At 34.0% G+C, this 11,081-nt stretch overlaps 1 pseudogene; it reads left to right on the forward strand.

The window, feature by feature from the left end:
* Positions 1–1,200: 1,200 nt before the first annotated feature.
* LOC101021106 lies at positions 1,201–7,603 on the forward strand (annotated as a pseudogene).
* Positions 7,604–11,081: the final 3,478 nt, after the last annotated feature.

The raw sequence follows: 11,081 nt of genomic DNA on the forward strand, positions 1-11,081 counted from the left end.
TGTCAAAATGTCTTTCAGGAAATATAAACCATTAAAGTGAAGAGGAGCATTCATTCTGAAGACTAACATTACAAATATAAAGAGGGTTGTAGTACCATTACTTGTGTCATAGATGTTATTGTGCAGATTTTCTATTAGAGGAAAACCCTGAAGCAGTTTCTCAAAACTTGTTCAACATCAGAGAATTTACATTGGAGAAACCCCTAATAAATGTAATGAGTTTGAATAAAGATTTGCTCAAAAATGACAGTTAAGAAAACACCAGAGAGTTCATAGTAAAATATATTTTTACAGATGCAGTAAATATGAAAAAATACATTTACTTCAAAATTAAGTCAAAATTATGTCTATGTCAACATCAGATAATTCACAGTAGAAATAACTAAGACATTGATCCTTTAGACATTACACTAAATCAGAGTATTGTGTGTAGAAAATTTTCCCAAACTAAAGTTGTTAGATAAATTATTTGTATATAACTTTAAAAGAAGATTGGAGAGTTGTAATTGCATTCAAAGTATACTATTTTCCTGGAAGAAACTGACAGATTTTTTTGGGAAGTGAATAGTGATATAATTCAACTCACAAATTACTTCATGCTGTGTCTTTAATTTTTATGGTCATAATAAAAACTATATAGAAGTATAAATAAAAAATTCAGTATACCATGCTGCAAGCAGATGTACTGTCATCCAGGCTTTGTTGCTCAATTTACAGAACACGGCAGAGTAGATTTAGCATAATGCTTAAGGGCCCTAGGATTTTTGGACTGGTTACTGAGCATTGGCTTCAACTTAAAGTCACCAGCTGCATTAGCGCCTAACAAGAGTGTCAGCCTGTCCTTTGAAGTTTGAAGCCAGACATTGACTTCTCCTCTCTAGCTATGAGAGTCCTAGATGGCATCTTTTTCCAATAGTACCTTGATCAGCAACCTTAGCTAGATCTGGATAACCTGTGGCAGCTTCTACAGCAGCACTTTGCTGCTTCATCTCGCACTTCTATGTTATGAAGACAGCTTCTTTCCTTAAACCTCATGAACCAACATGTTTTTAGCTTAAAAACTTTTCTTCGGTAGCTTCCTCATCTCTCTCAGCCTTTGTAGAAGGGAAGAGAGTTAGGGCCTTGCTCTGGATGAGGCTTTGGCTTAAGGGAATGTTGTGCCTGGTTTGATCTTCTATCCAGACCACTCAAACTTTTTCCATATCAGCAATAAGACTGTTTCACTTTCTTATCATTCATATGTTCACTGGAGTATCACTTTTAATTTTTCTCAAGAACTTTTCTTTTGTATCCAGAACTTGGCTGTTTGGTCCAGGAGGCCTGGCTTTCAACCTATCCTGGCTTTTGACATGCCTTCCTCATTAAGCTTAGTTATTTCTGGCTTTTGATTTAAAGTGAGAGATACGTGACTTTCCTTTCATTTGAACAAACAGAGGCCACTGTAAGATTGTTAATAGACTTAATTTCAATATTGCTGCGTCTCAGGGAATAGGGAGGCCCGAGGAGAGGGAGAGAAACAGAGGAAGAGTTAATTAGCAGAACAGTTAGAACAAACATTGATTGTTTTCTGTTTTATATGAATGTGATTCTTAGTGCCCTAAAATGATTATAATAGTAACATGAAAGATTAGTGATTACAAATCACCATAACAGATACAATAATAATGAGAAAGTTGGAAATATTGGAAAAATTACTGAGTTGTTAGGTAGAGGCATAAATTAAGCACATGCTGTTGGGAAAATGGTGCAGATAGACTTGCACAACTCAGGGGTGCCACAAACATTCAGTTTATAAAAAAGCATAATATCTGTGAAAGGCAATAAAGGGAAGTGCAATAAAATGAAACAGAATAAAATGAAGTGCACTTGTATAATGATTTTAATATATGCACCAGAAATTACATTAGGAAAATATTAAGAACTATATTGTATGAAGATATTTGGGAGTCACCATCTTTACCAAGGTATGCATGTTTGCATCACCAATAATTGGACAAATTAACGTCACGCCTGTACTCCTGAAATGCAGCTAGAAGGGTGCCATTCTTTTTAAATGTGAAAAGTTAATAATCCAAATCAAAACATGAGGAACATTGTACACTCCCAGTCTGAAGAGCATTCTACTAAATAACTGCTATATCAAATTCAAAACATCAATGTCTGGAGAGGCAAAAAAAAAAAGTTTGAGTAAATATTATAGATGCAAGGAACTTAAAGATAGGTGACATTAAATATAATATGTAATCTTGGATTAGGTTCTGGGTGAGTGGAGGTGGAAGGAGTATATTGTATATTAGAAAAAAAATTCAATATTAAATTTCCTGATTTTAGTAATTGTACTATAGCCAGGTTAGTAAATGTGTTTGTTCATGGTGAAAACACAAAGAACTTAGGGATAAATAGGCCTGCCGGGGAATGGCATGATCTTGGGACTCATCTGTCTGGACCACAGTCTGCACACCCCCATGTACTTCTTCCTCTAACACCTGGCCATCACAGACATGTCCTATGCTTCCAACAGTGTTCCCAAGATGTTAGTGGATCTTGCGAACCAGAAAAGCACCATCTCCTTCGTACCATGCATAATGCAGACATTCTTGTATTTGGCTTTTGCAAACACAGAATGTCTGATTTTGGTGGTGATGTCCTATGATCGCTATGTAGCCATCTCCTGCTCCCTACGTTACAATGTCCTCATGAGCTGGAGATTGTGCACTGTCCTGGCTGTGGCATCCTGGGAACTCAGCTTCCTCCTGGCTCTGGTCCATTCATTTAGTTCTCATTCTGAGGCTGCCCTTCTGTGGGCTCATGAAATCAACCATTTCTTCTGTGAAATCCTGTCTGTCCTCAAGTTGGCCTGTGCTGACACCTGGCTCAACCAGGTGGTCATATTTTCTGCTTCCGTGTTCATCCTGGTGGGGCCGCTCTGCCTGGTGCTGGTCTCTTACCTGAGCATCCTGGCAGCCATGCTGAGGAACCAGTCTGGGGAGGGCCGCAGAAGGGTCTTCTGCATCTGCTCCTCTCACCTCTGCGTGTGGGGCTCTTCTTTGGCAGTGCCATTGTCATGTACATGGCCCCCAAGTCTCGCCATCCTGAGGAGCAGCAGAAGGTCCTTTCCCTGTTTCATAGCCTTTTCAATCAGATGCCGAACCCTCTAATCCACAGCTTGAGGAATGCAGAGGTCAAGAGCATCCTGAGGAGGACACTGAGGAAGGAGAGACTGATGTAAGACCTCTCAAAGGGCACCAAGAGGAGAGGGCCCTGCTCCCTACAAAATGTGGAAGTTGGCTTTTTTGTCTTCTGCTAGGATAAATGCCACCTTAAAATTTAATATTTATTAACTTAAACATATAAACTGAAATCTTAAACTCTTGAGAGGAAAATAGAAGAATACCTTCATTAATTAGGTAGAAATGTATTTGTAGAAAAGACACAATAATCAATAGAAGTAAAATTTGAATAATTAACATTGAAAATTTTTGAAATTAATCACTGTGCTTATCAAAATCTCCATTAAGAAACAAGAAATGCATCCACAAAGTGATAAAATTCACTGTCCTGTATCCAGCAAAGAACTATAGACAGTATACAAAAAGAGCTCCTTCAAATTAATATTAAAAGACAAACAAATTTTATAAAATGGGCAAAGTGCTTGAACAGACACTTCTCAAAAGAAATGCAAGTGGTCAATAAACATATAAAATGCTGCTCTACACCATTAGTCAGCAAGAAAATGTAAATTAGTTACCATCAGGTAGCATTTTATATCCCTTCGACTGTCTAAAATTTTTAATGGATTATTCATTACTGAAATGATTGGAAATCTAACTCCAATAACTGGGAAACAGTTAATACTAGTAAAGTTTATACCCATTGAATTAACATGTTAGAGCACATTATATATTCTCTGGGTCAACAGTTAGTGACTTTTTCCTGTTAGAGGCCACAGAAAAATATATAAGACTTTGAGGACCATCTTCTTCATCATAAAAATTCAACTCTGGAAAAGCAGTCATAGACAATGTGTAAATGAATGGGCGTGGCTGTGTTTTAGTAAAATTTTCTTTACAAAAACAATAACTGATCAAAGGGGCCCAGGGACACTAGCCTGCCAATACTTGTTCTAGATCTATGAACTAGTCTAGGTCCAGCTGATTCAAAGTCAGAGACCTTCACTGGGTAGGGTCTCAGGGACTGTACATTATGATTAGATGTGTTTTAAGAACAAGACCCAGTGGTCATTTTGGAGTCATTGTAGAGTGAGGCTTTTCTCCTAATAACTTACAAAATATATGACTTAATGGCTTATGGATTATAAATACTCATGTTTGCTCCAATATAGTTAGATAATAATGTTAACAATTCAATAAAAACAAGCACAGAGACATCTCATACAGATTAGCTTTTTCACTACTGGACATATCAGGGACTTGGATTTTTAGTTATTTACTTTAAAATTTCTCAGGCAATTTACTAGAAGCTGTTTATACCTTTATGTTAAAATCATTCTAGTTTTAATTATACATTCAGAAAGTCACTCTTATCTCATCCTGGATTAAAAGGAAATGTAATTCTTGACCCTCATCTGGTAGCTGATGATAACTTTGCATGGGGAATCACAAGGAAAGATGATAAATAACAAAACCTCAGGACAAGTTGGAGTTCTTATAGTGGATACACTTTTAGCATGTAAAGAAGGGAATCACATAGACTGATAGGGCAGGAAAATTCTAAAGCTGAGAATTACTCCAATATTCAGAGACTAAGTTATCTTAATTTGTCATCTCAGAACATTTTATATCTATCAAGCTTCTTTTCTTACCCTGAAATAAATTGTTGTGTAACAGTATGTGTTATACTTTTTTTTCTACCTTTCTTGGTTCTCTTCAGCCAATTTTAAATCAACACACCCATTTCTAGCCTTCATATACCTGAACATAAGTATTCTCTCAGTGACTCCCAGCTCCCTGGTGCATAATATTCCATGGATAAAATGCTCTGCACCATTTGCTTTCAAATATCCTTTTGCCATCTTCTCACAAAAAGATTTGGGCATTTCTAGCTACCATTTGTCTTAAAACATGTAATAAAGGAAGTACAGTGATGTACTTCATACAGTGATGTACTTTCATAAATATGAAAAATACCTTCTGATTGTAAACTTCAAGCATATGAAACAATGAATCCCTGATTTCTAAAAGCAAAATGAAACAAAAATAAATCTATTTCATAACTTGCTTGTCAACAGTATTCCAATCTAGTCCAATTTATCAATATTTGCTTTTAATGCAATCTAAACATTTTTCAACTTGGTATGTTATTTTACGTAACAAATGGACAAAGCAACTTTGTCCATTATTTTAAAAAATCTTCCCTTAGATATGTTACAAAAACATTATCTTTGTGTCACTGACACTTTGGTCTTGAATACACAAGGAATTGAGTTATTTTGCCGGCTATGAGTATTTTTAGGGAGACTCAATTGTCCCAGCCGCATTTACTACAAAGTTCTTCCTTCTCCAGTGCTTGATCATGCCGTGCTGCCTGTAGTTTAGCAAGAACTAAAAAAGGCGTAAGTCTACTTCCATAATTTATATTCTATTCAGTTTGTTTCTTGGTACATCGTCATATGAATTTTGTAACATTTTACTTTAATTGTTTTTGCTTTTCAAAAATATAGATTTTCATACCAATTTTGTAACAAGCTACCTTGTTAAAGTTTCATATAATTTTAATAATATGTCAGAAGATTATTTTAGATTTTCTGTATATCTGACAATTGTGTCCTTTGCGTTAATTACAGTTTGTTTCTTCTTTCTCAAATGTACGTGTATTTATTCCTTTTGTCTAATTGTACTGGTAGAAATCTTTAGTAAAAAACTGAGAAAAAGGAAAAAGAATGATAATGATGTGTATCCTTACCTTGTTCTTTACATTAAATGGAAAGATGCTAGCATTTCACCATTCAGTAGACTATCTGCTGTGTTTTTTGTTTGTTTGGTGATTTTTTTTTGTAGGTTATCTTTAAGAAGGCTTACTGCCATATAAGTTATAAAAAGTTTTATCATGACTTGGCATTGAATTTTGTTAAATACTTTTCTAGATCTACGGAGATGGCCATATTATATGCATCCTTTAATTTGTTAGTGTGACAAATTATATTCATTGTTTGTTTTCATGTTAAGTATTTCCTGCATTCTGGGGATAAAAACAACTTAATCATAATATACTACTACTTTATTTGGCTGAATTTGACTTCCTAATATTTTCTTTTTCCTTCTTAATTTTGATTTCAGTTAATACAAAACATTTTATCTTAAAATTATTTTTTATTTAAATTACAGTTCAACTTCATCACACTCTGAGTAACTTAGAAGCACACAGTACTTAAATGACTTGGATTGTAAAGTTTATGTTTTGTGATACACATGTGGGATAATTACAAATGAGTAATACTAAGCACGGAGAAATGCAAGAGTATTTTATTTCAGTGTATATTATAAGCTGTATAATTAGGTAAAGTTGTTTCCATGACTTGAAAGGTGTCCATAAAACACATTTCTCTCCCCACAGCATCTTATCCTTTGGGCTTTCAGAGTGACTGAGATTTATTCCTCTGTATTAAGGCATCATATTTCCAGAAGTTCTCAATTAAAATAAATTATAAAGGAATGTATCCCAACCAAGTCCCTAATCTTTCCTGAATGATACAGGTTAGGATTTCTTATTTATCTATCTATTTATTTATTATTTTGTCAAGAGGCTTTAACTTGATATCTACTCTCTCAAGAAGCTTTTAATTGCACTATATAGTATGGTCAACTATAGGGCATAATGTTGTACACCAGATCTCTGGAACTTACTCATGTTGCATTATGGAAAATGTATATTCATTCAATAGCAACTTCATGTCTCCCCTTGCCCTCTGTCCCTGGCAACAAGATTCTGTTTTGTTTTTATGAATTTGACTATTTTTAGATAACTCATATAAGTAGAATCATGCAGTACTTGTTCTTCTGTGACTGGATTATTTTATTTAGCATAATGTCCTTCAGTTCATTGATGTTGTTGCATGTGTTATGTATCACATGTTATCAAGCTTAGTAGATGAAATGCCTACTATTAAAGAAGAAACGTAATAGTTCAACAATAGATTGATATTTTATATACTGTATTCTCTTGCCATGCTTTTGTATTTAAAAGAGTTTCTCATAACAAAATTTAAAAACATCTTACTGGTGATAAAATATTGTTATTCCAAAGCAAGACTGAAGATTTTGTTGTCTTTCAACACCTAAAAATATGACCTAATTTCAATATGATAACCGACTTTTATCTGACATCTTCTTTCTTTCTTTCTTTCTTTCTTTCTTTCTTTCTTTCTTTCTTTCTTTCTTTCTTTCTTTCTTTCTCTCTCTCTCTGTCTCTCTTTCTTTCTTTTTCTCTTTCTCTCCTTCTCTCTTTCCTAATATGAATCTTAAATTTCAAGTAATAAAACTCTTTTCATGGCTTCTACATTTAAATTATATTTAGGGTTTTCCATATATTACTAAGTATCTATGATGATTTGTTCCTTCTTTTTATTAAAAAATGATAAAAAATAGGCCTGTTTGGTATGTCTCATGTTTGATTAATGCAACTTCTCTCTGAGCTGAGTAGCCCATAGCTGAGATCCAAGTGTTGAATAGGCTTCTCATTTCTTATCACACATCACAGCAAATACTAAATAAAAGCATTAAAAAATAAGCTAAACTTTTCTCATGGTTTGTATATGGAAAAGCAGTGTTGTGCTATAGATATGCCTATAAACAACTATGAATTCATCATAAGACATTGTTTACTTATCATAGTTCTTGACCTTCTATATGACATTCTACACTTCATTTCCATGGTAATCTTACCCAAACTGATGAAAGCCTTGGCAGGCTCTGTCTAAAAGGGTCCTCATGTGGTAAATGTCCTAATATTCATAAATATTCATAAATAACTGACCTTGGCCAACTATATTAATGCCTATCAAAGCTTTTACTATCTGCTCCCCATATTTACTGTTAATATTGCTCTAACTCACTTCATTTACCTGCTTTCTTCTTCTGATCAAGGTGAACCTCGTGATTGTCTATAACTTGTTCAAATTCTAAATGACTCCTCCCCTAGTTTGAGGTACATTCTGTTAGTTAACCCTGACATGTCATTTTTTATTATCACTCGTATATTTAAAAATAATCAATGTATCCTTTGCATTGTATACGCCATAAATGTTAAATATGTTTGCAGAAATTACCTCTTTTCCAATATTAATCTGCTAAAATGGTTAACCTGATAGCTTTGAAACAACCATGCCTCCTTGCTAAAAATTTAAACATTTACACCTTTAGTAAAAATTTGACTTTGGGGTAGATCATAGTTTTAGTGCATTATAAAAATATAGAAATTTACCAACTTTGTCAGACACCCTAATAATAATTGAAAAATAAATTATTAACTTGACAATATTGTACATCCAAAGGAAATCACAGTTTTTAAAACCCTAAATAAAGATAATACTTGTAAAACTGATTTATTAATATACTGCCTTAGCTAACAACTATAGAAACAGTATTCATTATTTATTTTATCACCATTATCATCATAAAGACAGTGGTTCAATCCAGTCTCAGGAATCTAGGAGATCTCTTGCCACCATGAAAGATAAATGATGTTGGCTGTAACAAAGCTGTGTCAGGATGTTTGGTGTCACCATCTACATACAAGTTGGTTCAAACATTAAAAAGTATTGATGAAAAACATTTCAAGAGCTTCAACAGGTAATTCAATCTTGCCTTCTCAGTAATTAGCATCACCCAAGAGTAAGTGTAAAGTTTGAATAATGCTCAAAACTGTTATTGTCTCCAGGACAATTTGAATATTTACTCATGGATTTCCTTCATTTTACCAAATCCTAAAGCTTTAATATGTTTTAGGGCTTTTTACATAGTTTAGTATTGATCTAAAGTTTTCCATATCTTATTCCCTTTTACTCCTAAATTATTCCATCAAGAGATACAAGATGTTGTACACACATACAGACCAATGGAAGAGAATAGAAAACCCAGAAATAAAGCTGCACACCTAAAACCACTGATCTTTGACAAAGTCAACAAAAATAAGCAATGGGGAAAGGACTTCCTATTCAACAAATGGTGCTGGGATAACTGGCTAGCCACATGCAGAAGAGTGAAACTGGACCCCTTACTTTCACCATATATAAAAAATAACTCAAGATGGATTAAATACTTAAATGTAAAACCACACCTTTAAAAATCCTAGAAGAAAACCTAGAAAATACCCTTCTTGAATTCAGCATTGACAAAAAAAATTGTTGGCAAGGTCCCCAAAAGCCATTGTAAAAAACCAAAATTGACAAATGGGATGCAATTACACTAAAGAGATTGTGCACAGCAAAAGAAACTATCAACAGAATAGACAGACAACCTAAAGAATGAGAGAAAATATTTGCAAACTATGCATCCAACAAAGGTCTAATATTCAGAATCTATAAGAAACAAACAAATCAACAAGCAAAAACAACCCCATTAAAAATGGGCAAAGGACATGAACAAACACTTTTCTAAAGAAAACATACAAGCAGCCAACAAACATGAAAAAATGCCCATCATCACTAATAATCAGATAAATGCAAATCAAAACCACAATGAGATTCCATCTTACATCAGTCAGGATGGCCATTATTAAAAAGTCAAAACATAACAGATGCTGGCAAGGCTGCAGATAAAAGGAAACACTTATATACTGCTGGTGAAACTGTAAACTAGTTCAATCATTGCAAAAAGCGATTTGGAGGTTTCTTAAAGAACTAAAAATAGAACTACCATTCAACTCAACAATCCCATTACAGGGTATATGCCCACAGGAAAAGAAATATTTCTACCAAAGAAACACATACATGTGTATGTTCATCACGGCACTAGTCACAATATCAAAGACATGGAATCAACCTAGGCGGCCATCAGAAGTAGATTGGATAAAGAAAATGTGGTACATATATACCATGGAATACTACATAGCCATAAAAAATGAAATTATGTCCTTTGAAGCAATATGTATGCAAATGGGAGTCATTATCCTAAGCAAATTAATACTGGAACAGAAAACCAAATACCACATATTCTCATTTATAACTGGGAGCTAAACTTTGAGTACATATAGACATAAAGATGGGGAAAGTAGACACTGGGGACTACTAGAGAGCATAAGGAGGGAGGGTGTGTGGACTGCAAAATGATCTATTGGGTACTATGCCTAGTACCTGGTGGAGGGACCATCTGTACCACAGACCTCATCATCACACAATACACCCATGTAACAAACCTGCACATGTACAACCTGAATCTAAAATAAATGTAGAAATTATTTTTAAAATGTACACAAAACATAAATGTATAGGGCAAGGGATTATCAGTAAATGGCCATTACCCAGCTGCCTTCCTACCCCTCCCAGTCACTATCTACTCCCTTCACCCTAATGATGTCTAATATCCTGGCTTTAACATTATAGTTTAGTTGTTGCCTATGTTTGAAATTTACATAAGTGGAATCATACATCCTTTTGTGTCTGGCTTTTAATCACTCTGTGTTTGTAATATTCACCCATGTTACTGAAGGTTAAGGTTCATTCATTTTCTTTGTTATTTAGTATTCTGCTGCATGAATATACAACAGATTACTCAACTTCTCCCTGTTGATAGATATTTGGATTCTTTTCAGGTTTTAGCTATTATAAAACAATGTTGTTATCTCCTTTGATACCAGAGTTTCATTTTGCCTGTTTCAGGAAATTATATAAAACGGCACTGTGACATAAAAAGTAAATAAATAAAAATAAAAACAAATAGTTGTCCTAACATTTTTAAAGGAAAGGCTAAATATTCTGATAATTTTGCTCTCCTATCTAGTGAGATGGTTCCTCGATTTTAGAGAACATATATTCCATTGAATATTGCCCTATTTTCAAAGCTTGAATTTAATCAGTCATCATTTTTATATTAAACTTCTTCTACAAAATATATTCAAAATTCTTG

This window comes from Papio anubis, chromosome 4, assembly GCF_008728515.1.
Source record: "Papio anubis isolate 15944 chromosome 4, Panubis1.0, whole genome shotgun sequence".
NCBI lineage: Eukaryota > Metazoa > Chordata > Mammalia > Primates > Cercopithecidae > Papio > Papio anubis.